Source organism: Heterocephalus glaber, unplaced genomic scaffold (genome assembly GCF_053883595.1).
Source record: "Heterocephalus glaber isolate CG9 unplaced genomic scaffold, H.glaber_assembly_v1.0 deba00001504, whole genome shotgun sequence".
Lineage (NCBI taxonomy): Eukaryota > Metazoa > Chordata > Mammalia > Rodentia > Bathyergidae > Heterocephalus > Heterocephalus glaber.
In genome coordinates this window covers 9285011-9305519 of record NW_028258324.1, presented here as the reverse complement: position 1 = coordinate 9305519, position 20509 = coordinate 9285011, and the positions used below count along the sequence as shown (strand labels likewise).

The window sequence follows — 20509 nt, the reverse complement described above, 5'->3', positions numbered from 1 at the left end:
TTTCCAAAACTCCCTGGCTAGCTCCTTTTCCTTGTTAAGAGATGCCTGGATGTAATAAGATCCTCTTCCTGCTAGAATACTCCATGATGATACCAGGAAAAAAGTGAGGAGCCACTGTTCCAGCTCAGACAATAGACTATACTACCTGGCAAAGCTGCTTCTCACCGCAGTAGCAGACTCTCCTTTCTACTCTCACCAATGCCCATTGCAGTTATTACATGTGAGTGAGCAATAAGTCATCCAGTCACAGCAATGACTCATGCATCTTAAAGAAAGCCCTCCTCTGGGCTCATAGGCCAGGAGGCAATCTCCAGGGGAGAATCTGATCTTGCTAGCTAAAAACAGCAGGTAGGAAGCATAAGTCCTGCAGATACATTTTTAATTAAATGGAAGATTTTTTCCCTCCCCTCTTTTCTTGCTCTCCCTCTGCTTTCCTTCTCTCCTGCCTTACCAGATGCTCTGAGATACCACTCTGGGTCAGGTCTACCAGCCTGAGTGCTAAAGCAAAAACAGACCAAAAAAAGTATCCCCCCTCTCCAGCTAAAAGCAATCACTGCTCCACAGCCATAATTTTGCAAGGAAAAATGACAAAGTACTACATTTCAAATTCCTAACCTAGAACTTCAATTACAATCCAACTATTAATTACATTTATTTATTGGTTAAAATAGACCTTTTACATCCTGAAGCAGGGACTTACATTCTAATTCAGAAAGTAAAGACTCATGACCACAACAACCAACTATAATCAGAAAATACTACTGAGTTCTCAGCAGGTATCTCTAATACCTTAAATATTGATTCTTCTAAAATAAACACATCATTTGTCCTGAAAGCATACAAAGTTTTTCACAAACTAGATTAATTCTCTTTCCTCCCTGTACTAGTACCTTTCCTTCACCCCCAAACATGAACACCCTCTTCAGTGCTTATGATCTTGCCAGTCCTCTAGATTAGTTTCTTGGTCCAGGGATTTAGCTCAGTGGTTCATCCACCTGCCTCACAAGCACAAGGTCCCGAGTTTGATCCCTCGTACCAAAAAACACCCCCAAAAACTGAAAAACAAACAACAACAACAACAACAACAAAAACCCCAGAGTTTCTGGACTACCTTCTCCAAAATTCTCTGCTTTAAATCTGCTTAATAGCTTTTGTCTTATGAATGTCTTAACATTTCATCTCTTCTCATTAACCTTGCTTTGCCTTCATGTAGTTACTCAGCCTCCTCCCAGCTGACTACTAGGTTCTCCATGCAGACTCTCAATGCAGTCAACATTTTCCTCCTATCTAATCACACCACTCCTGTGCTTAAACCTCTCCCAACCAATTTGTTATTTAAGACTCTTCACAACCTATCAGCTAACTTATCTCTCCAGCTCCATCTGACACCAACCTGTGCCTAAGCTCTGGCCCAGAGAGCTGAACAATCTTCCCTGAACATACTTGCAGCCTTCCATAATGTTATACACATTTGCAGTAGTCCCTGAGATGCCCCTCTGTACTCTTCACACTGAGCCTCCCCTCTCCGTATTCTCAATGCTTCATCCTAACCTCCAATAGTGTAGGTAAATTACACTGCAACTGTGTATATCATGGGAGTCTATCTTACCTCTGTATCACTGATGTGTAAGAGATTTTGTTTTTGTTTTTGTTTTGGTACCGGGGATCGAACTTGGGACCTTGCACTTGCGAGGCACCGGAACCACTGAGCTAAATCCCCAGCCCCACTGATGTGTAATATAGGGTTTGCTATTTAAAAATAAAGAGTCACTAAAGGAAATTCTAAAATACACACTTCAGGAAGAAGGAAAATGATTACAGATGTAAACCCTGAGATGGACAAAAGTAACAATGAAAGAAGATACTAGTAAATAGACATTATTTTTAAATGTGCAATTTTTGGAGGAAAAAAGAGGGAAGCCAGAGAGATAGAAGTCTGAATTTTGGAGCATGAGAAGTAACATATTCATTCAACAGAGATTTAAAAAAATATGTATGTAGATTCTTCTTGACATGCCTGCAGCTATCTTGAGTTTTAACCACCAGAACTGCCTCAGAGTAATCCTAGTCAGTTTGTCCTGCAGTTTTCCAGTGACCTATAAGTATAAAAAAAATTAGCATGGTATGTGGGGCCTTACCCAGACCAGGGAGCCGGGAATGTGTCTGACTCTTTGATATTAGCTTAAGACATTCTAGGTACATTCTGGCTTGGATGAAGTCACTTTTGTCCTAACCAATATGTACACCCCACCTTCTGACCCAACTTTTGAGGAAGAATCCACTTGGTCTCAATAAATCTGGCAATCCAAGATCTGTCTGCCTCTCTTTGTGTTTGCCAATCTCACAGCACCTTAGAGCTGGTTCTCATACATTGGGATTGGGTTGCTCAAGAATGGTATGTGTATTAAAATAGCAAGAGCAACTTCTATGGGAGCAGTCACAAAGTCTAAGGTCCTCCAAACAAGTAGGGAAAGAAAATGCAATAAGGAAAAAAAAATACCAATTCAAAAGACAGCAAGAAGAGAGGACAAAAAGAAAGCAATAAAAATATTAAAATTGTGACATGATAAATCAAAATATATTACTAATTACAATAAGTCCAAATACAGGCAAAAATTTTTAGGTTGAATAAATGAAGACCTAGCTATATGTTAGTGGTAAGACACACCTTAAACACAGGAGAAATCAATTGTAAATCTGCATGCACCCATTAATACTATTCTCAAAACATACAAAACAAAAATTAACATAGTAAAACAAAAACTTTTTCCTGTACTCTTACAATAATTCTGACAACCAATGAGTGGGGTTTTTATTTTCTTACCAAATGATTCTGCAATTACTTGGAAAAATCAATTGAGTGTCCTAACAATTCTATTCCATTCCAACACTGTCAACCTGGAGTTAGTGTCAGATTCCACAGGCTCATCCTAATAGACTGTCTCTATTTCAAATGTCAAACACAAGCTCCACCTATACTTCTGACCAAACAGTTATAAACTTGGGGGTTCCCTCAACCCCTTCCTCAGGTTTTGTACTTTGCTAGAACACCTCACAGAACTTGGGAAGGAATCTTAGAGTAACCAGTTTATTAATAAAGAATACAACTAAGGAAGAGCCAAACTGAGGACATGCATAGGGCAAGGAAAGGGAGTGTGTTCTTGTGAGGCTCTCTTTCAGTGTGCCACCCCCGTAGCATCTGGATGTGTGAAGCTTGTGGAACTTCCATGCTGTAGGGAAATTTACATAGGCTTCATCACATATGCATATAATCACTTATTAACTCAATCTCCAGACTCTCTCTCCTCCCCAGAGAATGGGAGGTGGGGCTGACAGTTTCAAGCTTCTAATAACATTTTAGTCTTTGCATCCTGAAGCTACTCAGAAACCCACAAAGGGCTGCCTCATTAAATAAAAGAATGCTTCTATCACCCAGGAAATCAAGGGATTTAGAAGCTTTCTGTCAAATTCTTCTATCATCCCTATTACTCAGGAAATCACAAATGTTTTAGGAGTTTTATGTCAGAAACCAAGGCCAAAGTCCAAATATTAGAACAAAAGATGCGCCTGGCACCCTATTACTTGGGAAACTACAAGAATTCTAAGGGTTCCATGCCAGGAGCTGGGGGATAGGCCAAATATATATATATATATATATATATATATATATATATATATATATATATACACACACACATACATACATACATATACACATACATATATATACATACATATGCATGTATATATACACATACATATGTACGTGTATACATAATTTCTTAACTGCATCACACATGGAAATTTGAAAAAATGGACAAATTCATCAACAGGGAGAAAATACAGTACAACTTTCCTAGTAACTGACAGCTTCAATCATTAAAAAAAGCCCATTGGGGCTGGGGATTTAGTTCAGTGGTTCTGGCATCTGCCACACAAGCGCAAGGTCCCGAGTTCGATCCCCAGTACCCCCCCCGCAAAAAAAGCCCATTAAGGATAAAGACTTAAAACACATAATTAATATATTTTTAAATATGGACAATATATACAGAACGTTGAAGATAACAGTTAGTGAAATATTTTTAATTTATGCAGTATTTATTGATGTTAAAATTAGTGAAACATTTTTGTTTTGTTTTGTTTCATTTTTTTGGGTTTTTTTCAGTACAGGGGATCGAACTTGGAACCTTGGGCTTGCAAGACAGGTGCTGGAACCACTGAGCTAAATCCCCAGCACCAAAAATTAGTGAAATGTTGAACAATTCTGAAAACTGCAGAAGCTATAAAGATAGCCTCAATAAATTTCAAAGGGCTAGTATACAGATAACATTTTCTTTCTTTTTTTTTTGATACCGGGGATTGAACTTGGGCCCTTGAGCTTGCCAGGCAGGCAGCGGAACCACTGAGCTAAATCCCCGGCCCGAGATAACATTTTCTTATAATGCAATTAAATATTAAAAATGTTTTTAAAGATAACTACAATGTATAAAGAAAATGTGATATATTCATAGTGGAATACTATTCAGCCTTAAAAAGGAAATCCTGTCATTTGTGACAACATGGATGAACCCGAAAGATGTTAAGTAAAATGTCTAGCATAGAAAGACAAGTACTCTATTATTTCACTCACACGTCGAATCTCATTTGAACTCATAGGAGCAGAAAATAGAACAGTGGCTACCAGGGGCAGAAGCAAGTCCAAAGGTGTTAGGGAGATGTTAATCATAGGATACAAAATTTCAGCTACACAGGAGTTCAAGAGATCTTTTGTATAGCATAATGACTACAGTTAATAACAATGTACTGTATTCTTAATTATCACTATGAGTAGATTTTAAGGATCCTGATCACAGAAAATATGTGAAGTAATATGTTAATTAGCTGAGTTTAAATATTGCATAATACATATTTTAAAGAATCATATTGCACATTATATGTATATTCATTTTTGTCAATTAAAACAAAAATAAATAGAATTAATAATTTCCCACAGGTATTTAAAGAAACACACATCTCAAAACAACTACAGCCAAAGAAGCAAAAATAGAAACTAGAAAATTCTTACAACTGAACAATAAATTTCCACATTGAAACTTGAGGAACAGAGTCAAATCAATAATTAAAAGGAAATTAATAACCTTAGATGTTTATATTTAAAAAGGAAAGTTCATAATTAATGAGGTAGGCCTCCAATTTAAAATCCAGTCTTTGGATAAAGAAAATGTGTTTTTCTTGTAAAATGGAGTACTACTCAGCCATAAAAAATGAGAAATTAGAACCATTTATTGCTAAATGGATGCACATTGAGGCAATACTCTTAAGTGAAATAAATAGGATACACATGTATAAATACCAAATAGTTTCTCTGGTGTGAGAAACTGAGTGTAAGTAAATAAGGACTAAAATGTATAATAGGTAATGTGAAATAGGAAGAAAAGGGGCAAAGGGGAAGGAAGTGGGAGGGCTAGGGGAAAGGATAGAAGGGAATGGGATTAATATGAGAAAATGGAAATATAGGAACAAAATCTTTGTAAATAGGGAGGGATGGGGGCGTTGAAGGGAGGTCTGGGCAAGGGTGAAAAATAAGAACCAAGAGAGATTATGTAAAGGCGTAAATTTCCAATGATGACAGTCATTATATTGTATACCTAAAATGTACCAATGATTAGAATGAATAATCGATAATGCAAAAGAGGAAGAAAAGCTAAAAAGGGGTAGGGGTATTGCGAGGGGCAGGGGAAAGGAAAGAAGGGAAAGGAAAAATGATGAGAAATGGAAAAAATGGAAATAAAGTCTTTGTAAATAGGGAAGGGTGGAGGGGATGAAGGGAGGGCTAGGAATGGGGAAAAAATAAGAACCAAGATGCATCACGTAAAGGTACAAGTTCCCAATGAGGAATGTAAATGTGTTGTATACCTACAATGTACCAATAAAAGAATTTAAGTAAAAAAAAATAAATAAAAAACAATTTAAAAATCCAGTCTTACAGAAGATAGAGAAAAGAGAATATTCCCCAACTCTTAACCTGAATACAAACTAACAGAATGACAGAATGAGAAGGGAATATTATAGGTCAATCTTACACAGCTCCAATCTCACACAGATTACTAACAAACAAAATTGAATGATGACCAAAGTAGGCTTATCATAGGAAGGGAAAGTAGGTGTACCATTAAACTGGTAAATGTCATTCACCCAATGACAAATTAGAAGAAAAATCGTAAGACCAAATCATTAGCTCTAGAAAAATACTTGATAAAACTCAACATTCATTCACAATTTCAAAAACTCAACAAACTAATAATCCCTTGATCTGATAAAGGGAACATACCAGAATAAAAATAAAATCAAAACCCACAGTAAACATCATATACTTAATTATTAAAATTAAAAGTTTTCTTTTAAAATCGTAAGAAAAGTTTTCTTTTACAAGTTTTCTTTTAAAATCATAAGAACACAAAAATGTCAATTTTCACTGCATCTGTTTAACATTGTCCTGGAGCAGGATATAAATATAATAAAAAGAAACAAAAGATATAAAAATTAGAAAAGAAGATATAAAACTGTTATTTATAGCCATGTTTCTGTAGAAATTCCAAAATAATCTAAAGATAATTTATTTTATCAGTTATCCAAAATGCTTTGGTCCAGAAGTATTTTAAATTTCAGATTATTTTTCAGATTTTCAAATATCTGCATACTCAAAATGAGAATTATGGGAATGGGACCCAAGTTTAGGCAGGTAATTAATTTGTCTTATCTATGCTTCCTATAGTTTGGATCTGGAATGTCTCCCCAAGTCCCATGTGTTAAAGATTAGGGCTCCATCCTGTAGCTCTGTAGCTCTACTGGGAGGAGGTAGAACCTTTAAGAGGTGGGGCTTAGAGAGAGGCTTTAAGTGATTGGGAGAGTGCCCTGGAAGAAGACTGTGGGACCTTGGTCTCTCCCTCTCTCTTCTTGCACCTGGCCAAGAGGCAAATGGGCTTTCTCTGCCCTATGCTCCTGCCATGATGTACTGTGCCAGTGCTGGCCCCAAGAAATGGGACTAATTGGTCAAAGGCTAAAACTTCTGAACTGCGAGCCAGAATAAACCTTTCTGCTTAAAAAGTTGATTAGCTCAGGTATTGGTTAAAATAATTGAAAGCTGATGAACACAATACCTTATACACAGAACCTGAAGTTAATTTTACACAAAATTTTTAGCACAGCTGCATTTTGACCACAAGCTGTCACATGAGCTCAGATGTGGAATTTTCCACTTGTGGTATCATGACATCACTCAAAAAGTTTCAAATTTTGGAGCATTTCAGATTCTGGATTTTTTATTAGGAATGTTCAAATTAGCAAATTTAACTGTTATGAAACCAATTTGGAGAAATCAATTGCATGTATATGGTTAGCAATAATCACTTAGAAAAGTAATTAAAAGACACCATTATCAACAGCAGCAAAAATACAAAGTACCTATGAATACATTTTGCAAAAGATGTGCAAACGTTTTATGTGAAAAAAATTTTTGAAGCAGTTGGTGTTGGGGATTAAACCCAGGACCTCATGTGCTCTATCACTGAGCTACAACCCCAGCCCTGAAAAGATTTAAATGAACTGTAAAGCATTGTATGAAGCTTTAAAAAAAGTATTTTATCACTATAAAGGAAAAAAAGAAGACAACACAAAAGCCAGGAAAGTTTGACCTCTAGGGTGGAGCATTAGGGAAGATGACAGTTTATTTTTTAACTTGGATATGTATATAAATATTCCGGTTTTTAACTTTTCAAAGTAAACTTGTAATTTTTATATTTTATCTTATACACATGAAATATTTTACAGTTTCAGAAAAGGTCTTGGACAAATGTAACCAAATCAATGCCCAAAGTACCTTAATCTATTGTGTCATAACAGAATTCCCAAGTTCTAAAAATAGAGTATGAAAGAAGATATTAACTTTCCAAACTTTGAGAAACATGTCTTGAATAATCATTTCATTTCTAGAAGAGAAGACAACAGTGACTATAAAATGCTGGAACAACCCTTTCAAAAACCATTCAATTTTTTTTTTAGCATTTACATTTTATTAGGTGTGGTAAGTAATCTAGGGATGATTTAAGGCACAAGGATTATATGCATATAGAGTGTAAATACTACACCATTCTACATGAGGGATTTGATCATTTATGGATGCTGTTATCCTGGGGTGTCCTGGAACCAATCCTCCACAAAAAACATTCAATCTTAAATGCAACTGTCTTCACTTTTTACTTTTAAATGAAAAGGTTTCTATCAAAGCAGTTTACCCAAATATTCAGTTATTTACCTCTGCATACAAGATAGAAAATCAGAAATCCAATCACAAGTCAGGAACATTTAAACAGGAATCAGCTCAAAATGATGAAAAATTTAGAGTAAATCTTAACTATCCATCTCATAAGCCTAATGTACTGGTGTCTCATGTCATTTGTTTTTAACGGTAAATAGAATGCCAAATATTCGCAGATGATTTACTAATCTGAAAAGTACAAATGACAGTGGATTAAATTATAGTGGAATAAATTATATTCCATTTGCATGCCAATGGGTGTGAGAAAAAAGGCTCAGAGATGCATCTGGTTTCTAGCATTTACCCTACAGCCTGGCTTATCTTGGTGGCAGTGTGTGTTTCTCAAAAATGAACATTTCAAGGCTCTACCAGAAACTTTCCACTTTCCTGTCAAGAGGTAGAATCTACTTCCTCTCTCACTGAACTTGAACAGCCTGTATAAATGCTTTAATGAATAGAATACAGTGGAGTGATGCCATCTGATTTCCTAGGATGGGCCACAAATGATAACATTTCTTCCTGCTTTTGTTTCTCTTGGTTGTACACTGGATTGGTATGGAAGTTTGGTGATCCTGAAGCCAGCACGCTGGAAAGATGACAAAGAAAGAGACATCTGAGGAGCCAGCTGCTCTAGACTCCCCAGCTCAGGCTCCAGACACACAGTGACTAGCTTCAAATGATGCATCCTCTAACCTCTCAGCCAACACAACAAAGGTCTAGGGGAGCAGAGATGAGCTGGCCCTGCTGATCCCCAGCCAAATGCATACACAAGAGTCAAATAAACATAGCTGTGGCTTTAAGACATTAAGTGTTGGAGTGGTTTGTTATGCTGTACTAAATAACTAGCACAGCTGCTGTATCTATGGAAAAGACACTGAATGCCAATGTCATGCCCTCATGTGCCCAAAGACAAAAGATTTAAAACCATCAGTTCATACAGCATGGTTTCTTAAAAAGCAAAATAATGGCACTGTATTTGACCCCAAAAGACTAAGCATTATCCTTGAAAGTTAAATTCCATTTAGGATTCATACACCTTTTGCAATTGACCAACAATCCCAATTAGTAGTTAAGTTTATAAATATATTATTTGCAAAAAAAATTCTCCAATATTTTCATTTTACATCTTTGAAGGATTCTGAGGTATAGGTTAACAACCTCTGCTTATAAATGAAATTTACTCAATTACTGTATCTACCTTCCATTTTAGTCTGTGGAAGTTATGTTGGTACCTATAGTATAAGATCAGATGTCTTCCAAGTCAGTTAAACCAAAAGAATAACACCAGGTTCTACATACTGTCATCTGCTATCAAATTTTAGTGTAAAGTAACCAGACTTTAGAGCTAAGTAAAATTCTTCCTTACTTACTGTGTGACACTAATCAAGTTACATAACTTTAGTGAACACTTTCATTGATCTACAAAATGGAAATAATGCCCATCTGCCTTGCAGAGTGGTTACAGAATTAAATGAGTCACTATATCTAAAATATTTAGTATATCTGGTACTTAGGCAATCAGTAAGATGCCACTCCTTGGCATTTTGGCCTTTTAGCAGAATGACAAGCTAAAGGACTTCAAGGCCACAGGGTTTGCCCAGCTGAAGAAGACTTCCTAAGGAATTCAGGCCTGGGTTTCTATCTGTGATGTTCCAGGAGGGGAAAGTGGGCCTACAATCTACACTTGGAATTTCAACAAAATCAGCTACCAGGACCCGCTGATTTGTTTTGCTCTGTTTATTGCAGTTGTTTTCATGAAAAATATTTGAGCAAATTTAACACTGCATTCTAGCTACTGCCTTCTCCTTTGTTACCATGCATCTTAATCAGCAAAGTACCAGTTTTGGTTTGTTTTCATTTAGAGGTCACTGGAAAACTTTATAACATAAAGATATCAGAGCTCAATTTTGACCAGTTATATTAAACAGATTTTAGAGATTTAGCTACCAACCTCAAAATATGACCAAAACAAATGATGATGTGGGAAGAACACAGAACCAGCCATTTTTCTGGATATTTTTGTTTTGTTGAAGCTCAACCTCCAAGTGCACAGTGAAGATTCTTGGATGGCAAAGTAGGACCCTGTGAGACTAGAATCTTGCCTCCCTCTTGTAATGAGATCTTAGCGGGTGACTTTTGCAGGCCTTCATTTGTGATAACTGATATGCCTCAAGATCATCTGGTCTTGACAGGTGAGAGCAGCTGTCTCTCCTGATGTCACAGCTTTTGTGGTGGACAGACTTGTGATTGCTATCTAAGGTGTTCAGGCTATCACTGATACTCATTCCACAATGCTTAGCTGGCTCTAAAATGAATTGATTCTGATGGTACTGAGAAAGGGGTATGATATGCATTTCTATTAAGGTTAGTTAAAAACAATTCCACAGGTCTCATATTTATTTCCCAATTTCCAAGCTCTCCTGACAACAGTGTCTTGGACAAGAACCCATGCCTAGGTTGAGATCTTCATTCTCTGGACTTGGAAGAACTCTTTAAATGTTTTTCACTTGATACATTCCAGGATCTGGTGGATGAATTCTAACTATCGTTGGTGCTATCCCTTGGAAGTGACATGTACCCTACAGGAAATGACAGACTTCTGTGCTTTATAATCTATTGATGACAGAGTCACTATTATCTTCTGTGCCAAATGTGTCAGGTCCAAACAAGATGTGGGTCAAAAATAGAATTTGAATTAGTTCCCCTAATGAACGTGACCTAAAAATTTCAAACCTTTGGGCCAGGGATGCTCAGTGGCACTGCACCTGCCCTGCAAGCGCAAGGTCCTAAGTTTGCTCCCCAGTACCACACACACAAAAAATTCAAATCTTTGATCTAAACCATACTGACAGACAATGAAGCCAGTTACCACCAGCACCAGCACCTGCACCGTGGGATCTTACATCACTCCCTCCCCCAGAAAGTGTAAAGTAAACACAGCATCCATGCTTACACATTCCAGAGAGGCAGGGACATCTATCCCCTCCATTTTCAGAGCTGGGTGATGGATTAATTACAGAGAAGGTAAACAACACATTTAAGGTTCAACATTTGCTAAAAGCCACTATTTCCATTCAGACCTTAAATGATCATTTTGGAAACTGCCATCAAATGCACAAGTGTTTGTTAATGGGACAGTAAGCCCATCTCAGAATACCTACAAAACTTCAGACCAGTAGTATTCTAGTCAACTGTGCTTTTCCCCCTTATAAATCAGAATTTGATAAATGGAACAGTATAATTCATGAACAAATTTTTAACTTTTATCTTTGCTTTATGAACTAAAGATATAAGCTGACATAATATTTACATACATATAATAAGTTAAGTATCTTCTTCCACTAAATTGCATTATTTTAAGTCTCTATTTTAAATCTGGGTTTATCACAGAGTCTAATTAGAATTTTCCTTGACTTAATTCTGGATTGTAAATTCTCCAAGTCTCAGGTCTTCAGAATAGCAGAAAAGCTCCTCGTGTAATTTTCTTGAGTTAATCTACTCATTCTTCTCTTCCTGATTTTAAATTCACATGGCATTTAGGATCTCATCTGCTCAGGTTGTTTACCTCTTCATAGAATGCACTGTCCTTTTCCCACCCTTTCCCCCAAAGAACCTTGGGCTTTGTTTGCTCCTCCCTGTGGCTTACCTCTGCTCCACCACTCACTCTGGAGTCCCATTCCCGACCAGAAAGAGCCATGGATGCTGCTGTCTTGCTCTCCCCACTTGTCTTGTTCCAATCAGAGAAACAATCCTATGGCAACTAACATGCAACACCATCTCACTCCTCTTCCCTGAAAGTTCCCTGTTTGTGTGGCAGACGTTTGGCAAGGACACTGAATTACTTTAACTTGCCTAGCAACTAGCGGCCTGTTCCAGTTCCTTTGAAAGAGGTTGGCTTTTTTCTTTTCTTTTAAAACACTTTCAGGGGCTGGCTGGCTAGCTGTAGAAAGGACAGCTGCCAAATCAGCCTCACTGGGCACTAGCATGGAGCACATACAACTACTGGGGAAACTGAAGCCTTCTCTGGCTCCCAGGTGAAAGAATGTCCACATGCTCAAGACAACAGCTTGGGCCGGTGATTTAGCTCAGTGGTTCCAGTGCCTGCCTAGCAAGCGCAAGGTCCAGAGTTTGATCCCTGGTACCGAAAAAAGAAAGAAAGACAACATCTTGAGAGCAGACAGTTTTAAGGTGCTCAACCTGGGCTGACTCCAGGGGAATTTCAGTGTTTAGAGAACCTCAGTCTACTCAGCTATAAAAAGGAGTCAAATTATCAATAGTTGGATTTATTCTGGATGCCAGTTTTATCTATCCATTATGCTGTGTATTTCAGACCTTCCTATTTTTACTTAACAGTTTGCAAAGAGATATTTCAATTTATAGATTGTACTTTATTCATGGAGTTTACTTTGGTAACAAGAACCAACATAGACCAAATGACTGATGCTGCTGTCCATATTTTTACCCCCACGGTGAATTCTAAAGAAATATTCAAAGTGTCTCTAATCTAATTTGGGTGCTCTAAAATGAAGTGCCTCTGCTGAAAATCTATACAGGTGGAGATATTTAAAACAATGAATAGTTTATCAAGCCACTGGGGTGCTCTGCTGAAGGATTCCATGCATGCCTGGTGCCTTTTAGAACAAAAGCCTATGGTGGGTGCTTGCTCTGAAAACAACTGATGAAATAATAGAACCAGGTACTAGAGAAAAACAGAAGCTACTGGACAAGCATTTCTACTGCTAGCTGCAGCCAACTGCCTTCCACAAGGAAAACAAGGTCACTGCTGCAGAAAGAGAGAACTGCCAATGTAGGCCCAGAAGAGAATCTAGAGTGAATGTTACTGTACACCATCCATCCTTTGTTAGACAATCACTTCCACTGCTAGGGAACAAAAGACCCACTGTTCTATACTTTCAAGCTTTAATTTCCTTAAAAAAGGCTTCTTGGTCATTTCCATGGCTTTTGAAGGACAAAGACAATTTTTAGTCCTAGATCCTGTTCTAATGATGATATACAGCAAGTGGTCAGTAAGCATTTACTAAAACAAAACCTTAGATAAAACAACTAAAAATGCAAATTAACATTTTTGATACTATTTTACCTATCATATTTACAAACTAAAATTTTTGTCATACTCAGTGTTGACAAGGGTATGGAGAAACATGACCTTATATACCATAGACAGAAGTATATATTAGTGCAGTTATTTTGTAGGCCAGCTTGGTATCAATTTTAGGGATGCTACAGATGCACATAGTTTTTCACCAGTAATCCAAGTCCCTTACTTTTTTCCCAGTCATTTGTTTCCTACAAATAAGTTTACAAAACTGCAAAAAGATATGTCCAGGGATACTTATTGCAACATTGTTTGCAACAGAATAAAACTGGAAAAAATGTAAATGTTGATAATCAGAAGATGTATTAAATTATGGCATGCAAACAAAATGGAATACTATATAGCCCATACAAAATGAGGTGGATTTATACATACTGATAAGGGCAGATGTCCAAGATACATTGCTAAGAAAATATACTGCACAATAGAATCTACATAGGTATCCATATGTACATTTACATAAGGATAGATGCATCTTATATGTGTATATATTTATGTATACATGTGTGTTCTTGCACATGAATAGAACATGAGTTCATTTCTGGTAGATACGTAGAAATTTAACAGTGGACATCTATCAGGAATGATACTGAGGAATAGGAATAGAAAGAAATATTCTTATTTTCACTTTGTAGTTTTTAAAAACATTATCAAAACAAAAATGTTTTAGTCATTCTTTAAAAACATGTTAATTCCTACTTGCTTTTGTCTCAATAGTTTTTAAAAATGAAGACAGTAGGTCATTTCTATCATTTCAGGTGGCCCTATATAACCTGTACAGTGGCTTCTAAAATCATGTGCAGCTCCCACAGGAAGTGAGAAGCTACAGAAGTGAAAGAGCAGCTCACACGAACTGTGTGCTTTTAATGTGTTGGACACAGTGACTATATCAGAACTTTATTAGAAATTTAAGAGTCATATTAGGTCTATATAAATTAAGATAAAAGTTCTGGAGACACACAAACACATATACAACAAGTAAGCTAAAAATTAACATTTCTTCCAAATTCTTGAGTCATTTTTTTAAGAGGAGGAAGCAGAGAAACATACCCTGTTGCTAAATTAAGATGCCCTAAGCCCCCAAAGCTCTGTACACGCACTGTATACATATTCCTTTAAAAAGTATAAATGTGTCTTTGGAGGGTGTTACTTAACATGCAGAGAGATCTCAAGAGAAATTGTCCTGAGTCATTATCAAATCAATAATTCAATAACAAAATAATGGGAACCATAGCATAAAATAATCTTTTCAACTTCCAAAGGTTAGAAAGAACACTCTACTTTAAAAATGGAATATTAAGGTTCATTTCCACATTACTCCCAAGCTCCCAAATACTCCTCCTACCTTTTTCTTTAAAAATCAAGAGAAAAAATTTCCCTTGTTGCTCATTATGCGCTTGACTTTGCCATTTAAACTGCCTATTGTTCTCCTAACTCCAGGAAATCTCTGAAAACCAGACATAATGATTGTTGTGACGGCTTTCAGTAACAAGAAATGAAGCTTTCTGTCAAAAGAAAAGCTCTCTCCATTTGCATCACATGTAAAACAAGCTGGTTCCATGAGAATCTTCATAGACATAGGAGCTTCTTTGAAATTCTGAAAATGTTCTACAAAAAATGAAAGAATAAATAAAATGACAGATAAATTTATAGGAGTTTCCCCCTTTTTGATATAGCAAACTTTTAATTTATTTCCTAATTAGTACTGATTCTATGGTTGGAGACCTGATTTCTTGCTCCAGAACTGTTAAGGACAAACCTCAGACATTAATTCAACAAAGGAGCAGAAATAAATTGAGAATTGGTGCTTGTTTTGAATTCCCTAAAGGAGAGAACATATAAAATATTCTTAGAAGAGTGTCTGGTTCCAATAGAGCAAACATGCAAAAAATATTAGTGATTACATTGGATACAAAGCTACTTTCATTTAGAGCTGGGGATTCCTAGTACTGCATAGACTCTAGATATGACAGAACTCTAACATACCATGAAAAATTAGACACAAACATAAAGCAAGGATCAGGTATACCCATAGTGCCTGTCTTAAATCAGGGGCTGAGTCAGGCACAAACAACCACAAAATAATGGCTGGGACTCCACTTGGAAGTACACAAGCAATTTGAAGGACAGTGGAACAAAAGACTGCATCAGTCTCTCTGTTGAAGTGCTGGGAGTGATATACTGTAGATCACTATGGCCTACCTCACCTCCTCCTGCAGAGGGCGTGGTGGAGCAAGGCCTGGTGGAGAAGAGGACAATCTTCCTTCCCACCCATTCTGGAGAGAAATATCAAGCATTATCTCCTGAAGACCCTAGCCATTCTCCCTGTTCCAATCAGGCATCCCCTTTCTGTTTCCTTATCTACATTATAAATAAAGAAGCCAAGCTTTTTGTCTCATCAGGATAAAGAGTTTCCACTTGGCCTCAGCTATGTAAACTTTACTGTCCTCTTTATCTTATTCTTTAAGTTTCTTAATCTGTCTGTGAACCCTTCAGCCACTGAAGGTTAAGTGGCTTGTACGCTAAATGGGAGCTATGCAGGGACTTCCTCTCCTCTCTAAACATGGCCAGTCCACAGCAGGTGCCCACTCCACCTATCATTTGAAAGATGGCTAGATAGATGGACAGGATGAACACAGGTAGAGCTCTCAATACAACAGTCTTGCAGAGTTTCTATAATAATATAGAAGGCTTGATAGTAAAAGATAATCTACCTGAAACAAAAAGGAAAATCTAACAGAGACACATGCAGACATCCCTTAATTCATCTAGTATTTACTCGGGTTTCACTACAGGTGGACCACCATTACTGAAGTTGTTTTGTGAATAAAGTTTAGTTTAGGTAATTACAGAAATCTAACCAAGTTTTCAGGGAGAAGCAGTTGGCCTCTATCTTGTACCAGTGTCTGATCATAGTGGAGATAATGAAATATATTCCTCCTTAGTTGGTTCCTTATAGACAAACTCTTCTCTGCGTCCAACCTCAGTGATACTATTTAAGTACCAGGACATTTTTATCTTAAGAAACTGAAAGAAAAGAGAAAATTTACTCAAAAGGATATAATTGTGCCAGACAACATCTAAGGGTTTGAGGGGCATATAACTAATTACAATAATACCTTACCACAAATACATATTGTTAGAAGGAAGATATGTGTGACAATATTGAATTACGGATGAGTTCTTAAAAAATGGGGTATTGGAGGAATTGAAATTAAATGCTAATAATACCAAGTAGCAATCCTCCTAGGACTACTTTAAAGGCTAAAATCACTAATAGGCAGTACATAGTTAGGATGCAAATAGATGCAAAGAAGGCATTTGAAAGCAGATATTCCTCTCAAGCAGGTTGACATGTTTCCTAGCAAACATGTTTACATTCTTCATTTGCTCTGTGGGCTTCCTCTTCATAGATAAAACAAAGTAAGCTGAAGAATTACCCTAGAGAAATTACCAAGGACCATGAATTAATGGAGTACAAATGAACTGCATTTCTGAAGAAAGAGGGCTCTGTCAGATGGCTGCAGCCAACTGCATCTGGGTGTATTTTTAAATGAGTGTTTATACTCCACTGTTCATCTACATTATCACAAGAGGCTCTGTCTTTGCATACAAAGTAGGGAAGAACTGCTGAATGAAGTCAGTGTGCTGAATGGAGCTGAGAGTGGGTGGAGGGGAGTGTCTGCCCCTTTTTTGCTTTGTTAATTTTCTTTCCCCTCCTATCTGGTACTCGACTCTGAAAGCTTTTTCAAACTGAAATGACTGACCAAGATAGGCTTGACCACTTAGTGTCAGGAAAAGGACATTGGAAACTTTTTTCAGCCTATGTATGCTCTTCAGTTGTCAGTGAATGGAACTATTCCATTTCCAAAGCACTTTAGAGACTGTTGATAGTGACAAGCATTACCCCATTTGATTCAACTACCTGTGAGACAGGGTAAGCAGGTGTCTTTATTTTACAGGAAAGAGGGAAATGATGGGATCCAGGCCTTGCTGCTAGAAAATGATAGAACTCAGCATGAAGTCCAACCTTCCTACACTCGGAAGTAAATGGCAAGGCCTTTTACCCACTCCTACCATGAACTGAGAGCCCCCCCCCCCGCCCCGCCCCTTGTATCTGATCCCCTTACGTCTGTATGAAACAGAACACTGGATAAAAAAAAAAATGCATGTATGGTTCTACCCTTGGCTTCACTATGATTTCACAAGGGACTTACTAGGTTCTGGGACAGCAACTTTCTAGATGTCAAGTGCAGTTTTATCTGTATCTGCTCCTCTCATTGTTTTGAATTTTGATTTCTTAGTAAATTTGAGATATTCATTAAGGGCAGGACTGGGTAGGCTGGTAAGGATAAATGGCAGGCAACTGAAACATATTTTGTAAACACAGGACTTAATTAAATTACCTCCAAGACTTTGGATGTTATTTCCCTTCCTTCTGAAAAGAATGATTCCATTTACAGGCTAATGCTACTCTGTAACCATAAATAATGTATTAATATGAAGGAGGTGGGATTTTTACATGGAAAAAATAATCTAATAAATTATAGTATCAGTTTAGATTTGAGGAAACCTAGTATAAGCAAGGTCCTGGAACCAAACCAAACCAAAACAAAATGAAAGCACTAGGTCACACTCGTGGGACATGATTCTCTGGAACATTAGACTAAGTTACAATCTCACTTCTTCCATTTGGGACCAACATTTGTTTTCTGCAATACTTTATCTTGGGAGTAAACTATCAGCTTATGAAATGGTCTGAATACACTTAAATGATTTCCCGCATATGAAGCCAAAATGAGTATTGCTAGAATTAAAATACAGATATATTTTCCTTTGAATGCACTAAGAGCACTTGGCAGAATGTTCTGAGTTATACTGAACCCAAGTCAGTTTATCATTTGACTGAATTTGATGATGAAAGAGGTGAATGCCTCCAAATTGGGAGGAATCTTGAAAATAAGTTTGTCCATCTTCATAGCTAGGATGTAAAGAAATACATGTAATATGACCTATTTATTTTCATTCATATTCATCTAAAAACACACACATATAAAATAACAGTGTATGTTGCAGTTTTAACCCTATCAATAGAACTGTGGATAATTTTCTTTTTTTCATTGATTGACTGACTTCCAGTACTGGGGGGATTGAACTCAACGGTGCTTTACTACTGAGCTACATCCCCACCCTTTTTCATATGTTTTTATTTTCACTAAATTGACCAGGCTGGTCTCAAACTTGCAATCATCCTGCTTCAGCCCCCCAAGCAGCTGAAATTATGGATGTGCAGTGTGCATGGGTCTGTGTCTGTCTTTCTCCTTCCCTCCCTCTCTTCCTTCCTCCAGGAAAGAAAAGAGTTAACCATTATCCTCATTTTATGACACATTCTTTTCATTGCAAAATTCTCTCTTGCTTTATCTATTTATGGTTCACTTTTTTATCCCCACTCCCCCTCCTCCCTCATATAACCCTCACACCATTCTGATGTGTTCACAAAGTACAGTATCTCTTTTGTGTGTGCTCTTATAAAATGGGTATCATTTTGTATGCATGATTTTTTATACATATATCTTAGCCTGAGGAAAGAGTTCTTCACATCTCATTGTTTTTTTCACTTGGGACTATGCCCTTGAGATCCATCCATATTGATTTACATTCATCTAATCAACTGTTTCTACCTGCTTCACAGTATGCTTTATGTTCATTCATCAAATCTGAATTACCCATTTTCTTAGTAAAGAACATTCAGATTACTCCCAACCACCTCTTATCACAATAAACCTGTCTGTATGTTTTATGTCCTAGTATAGTGTCACACACACACACACCCACACACACACGAGACTTTTATACATTTCATAAGAGTATAACTATTAGGTTATATGATACTATTAGAGGCCCTAATTTGAGCAAATGAGGCCAAATGACTCTCCAAAATGATGGCATCAGTCTATGCTCCTACTAGTGATACACAAGGGGCCCCACGGCCTGAGAAATACTAAATATGCTATACAATAATATATCATTATTGATTTAAAATGCATTTCTCTTATTGCTAGTAATTTAGAAGATGTTTTCTAATGCTTGATAGCCTTTTGAGTTTCTTTCTCTGTAGACTGCCTGTTGAAATCCTCTGCCCAAATTTTCTACAAATAAAATGTATTGCTTTAAAAATAAACACTCGCCCCCAGTGAAATCAGCTGAATAAGACAGGCAACAAGAAAAATCCACACATGAGAACAGATGGCAATGAATGCATCTTCTGAAAATTGCAGTGACTCGAAAGTCAACAGTGAATTTGAGGATGGTGCAAAAACAGTACCAGGGACAGCAACTAATGATGGTATGTGAAAATCACCTGTTACTGTTCCAGGGGGGCTATAGATGGTCACTAAACACCTCTTCTTTCCCCCATCTTCTAAGATTATCCAAAATATTGTGAGAGAGGAAAACCATGTATTATTTTTATTAAATAATATGGTAATATTCCTTTTGTATGGCCATTTTCACTATGTTGATCCTTCCTACCCAGGAGCAAGGGATGTCTTTCCATTTTCTGATATCATCTTCAATATCTCTTTTCAGAGTGCTACAGTTTTCAGAGAAGAGGTTTTTTATTCCTTTCGTTAGGTTGATCCCTAGGTATTCCAATTTTTTGGATGCTACTGTGAAAGGAATTCTTTGCCCTATTTCTCTCTCAGTGAGTCTGTTGTTTGTGTAGAGGAAAGCTATTGATTTTTGTGTGTTGACCTTGTATCCAGCTACTCTACTGAATTTGGTTATTAAGTCTAGAAGACTTTTGGTGGAGTTCCTGGGGTTTTCAATAGAGTATTGTGTCATCTGCAAATAATGACACTTTGACTTCTTCATTTCCTATCTTTATTCCTTTTATTTCTTTCTCTTGTCTAATTGCCGTGGCTAATGTTTCCTGAATGATATTGAACAAGAGTGGTGATAGTGGACATCCTTTTAGTGTGAAGTATTTCAGTGTGAAGGATTTCAGTTTTTGACCATTTAGTATGATATTGGTTGTTGGTTTTTCATAGCTTTTATTCGATTGAGGTAGAGACCAT

At 37.0% G+C, this 20509-nt stretch overlaps 1 protein-coding gene across 9 annotated transcripts in view; it reads right to left on the bottom strand.

Moving 5' to 3' along the window:
• The window catches only part of Tmem108 (transmembrane protein 108), a 365897-nt gene that overhangs the window by 247206 nt on the left and 98182 nt on the right, over positions 1-20509 (bottom strand). The window contains exon 1 of one of the 9 annotated variants that reach the window (XM_004834242.4): positions 11964-14067. The exons of 7 other annotated variants lie outside the window; for them this stretch is intronic. The gene's annotated coding sequence lies outside the window, so the exon portion shown is untranslated. Of the gene's footprint in view, positions 1-11963; positions 14068-20509 lie in introns of those variants that run through there. One more of the 9 variants, XM_087186163.1, reaches the window with a different exon arrangement.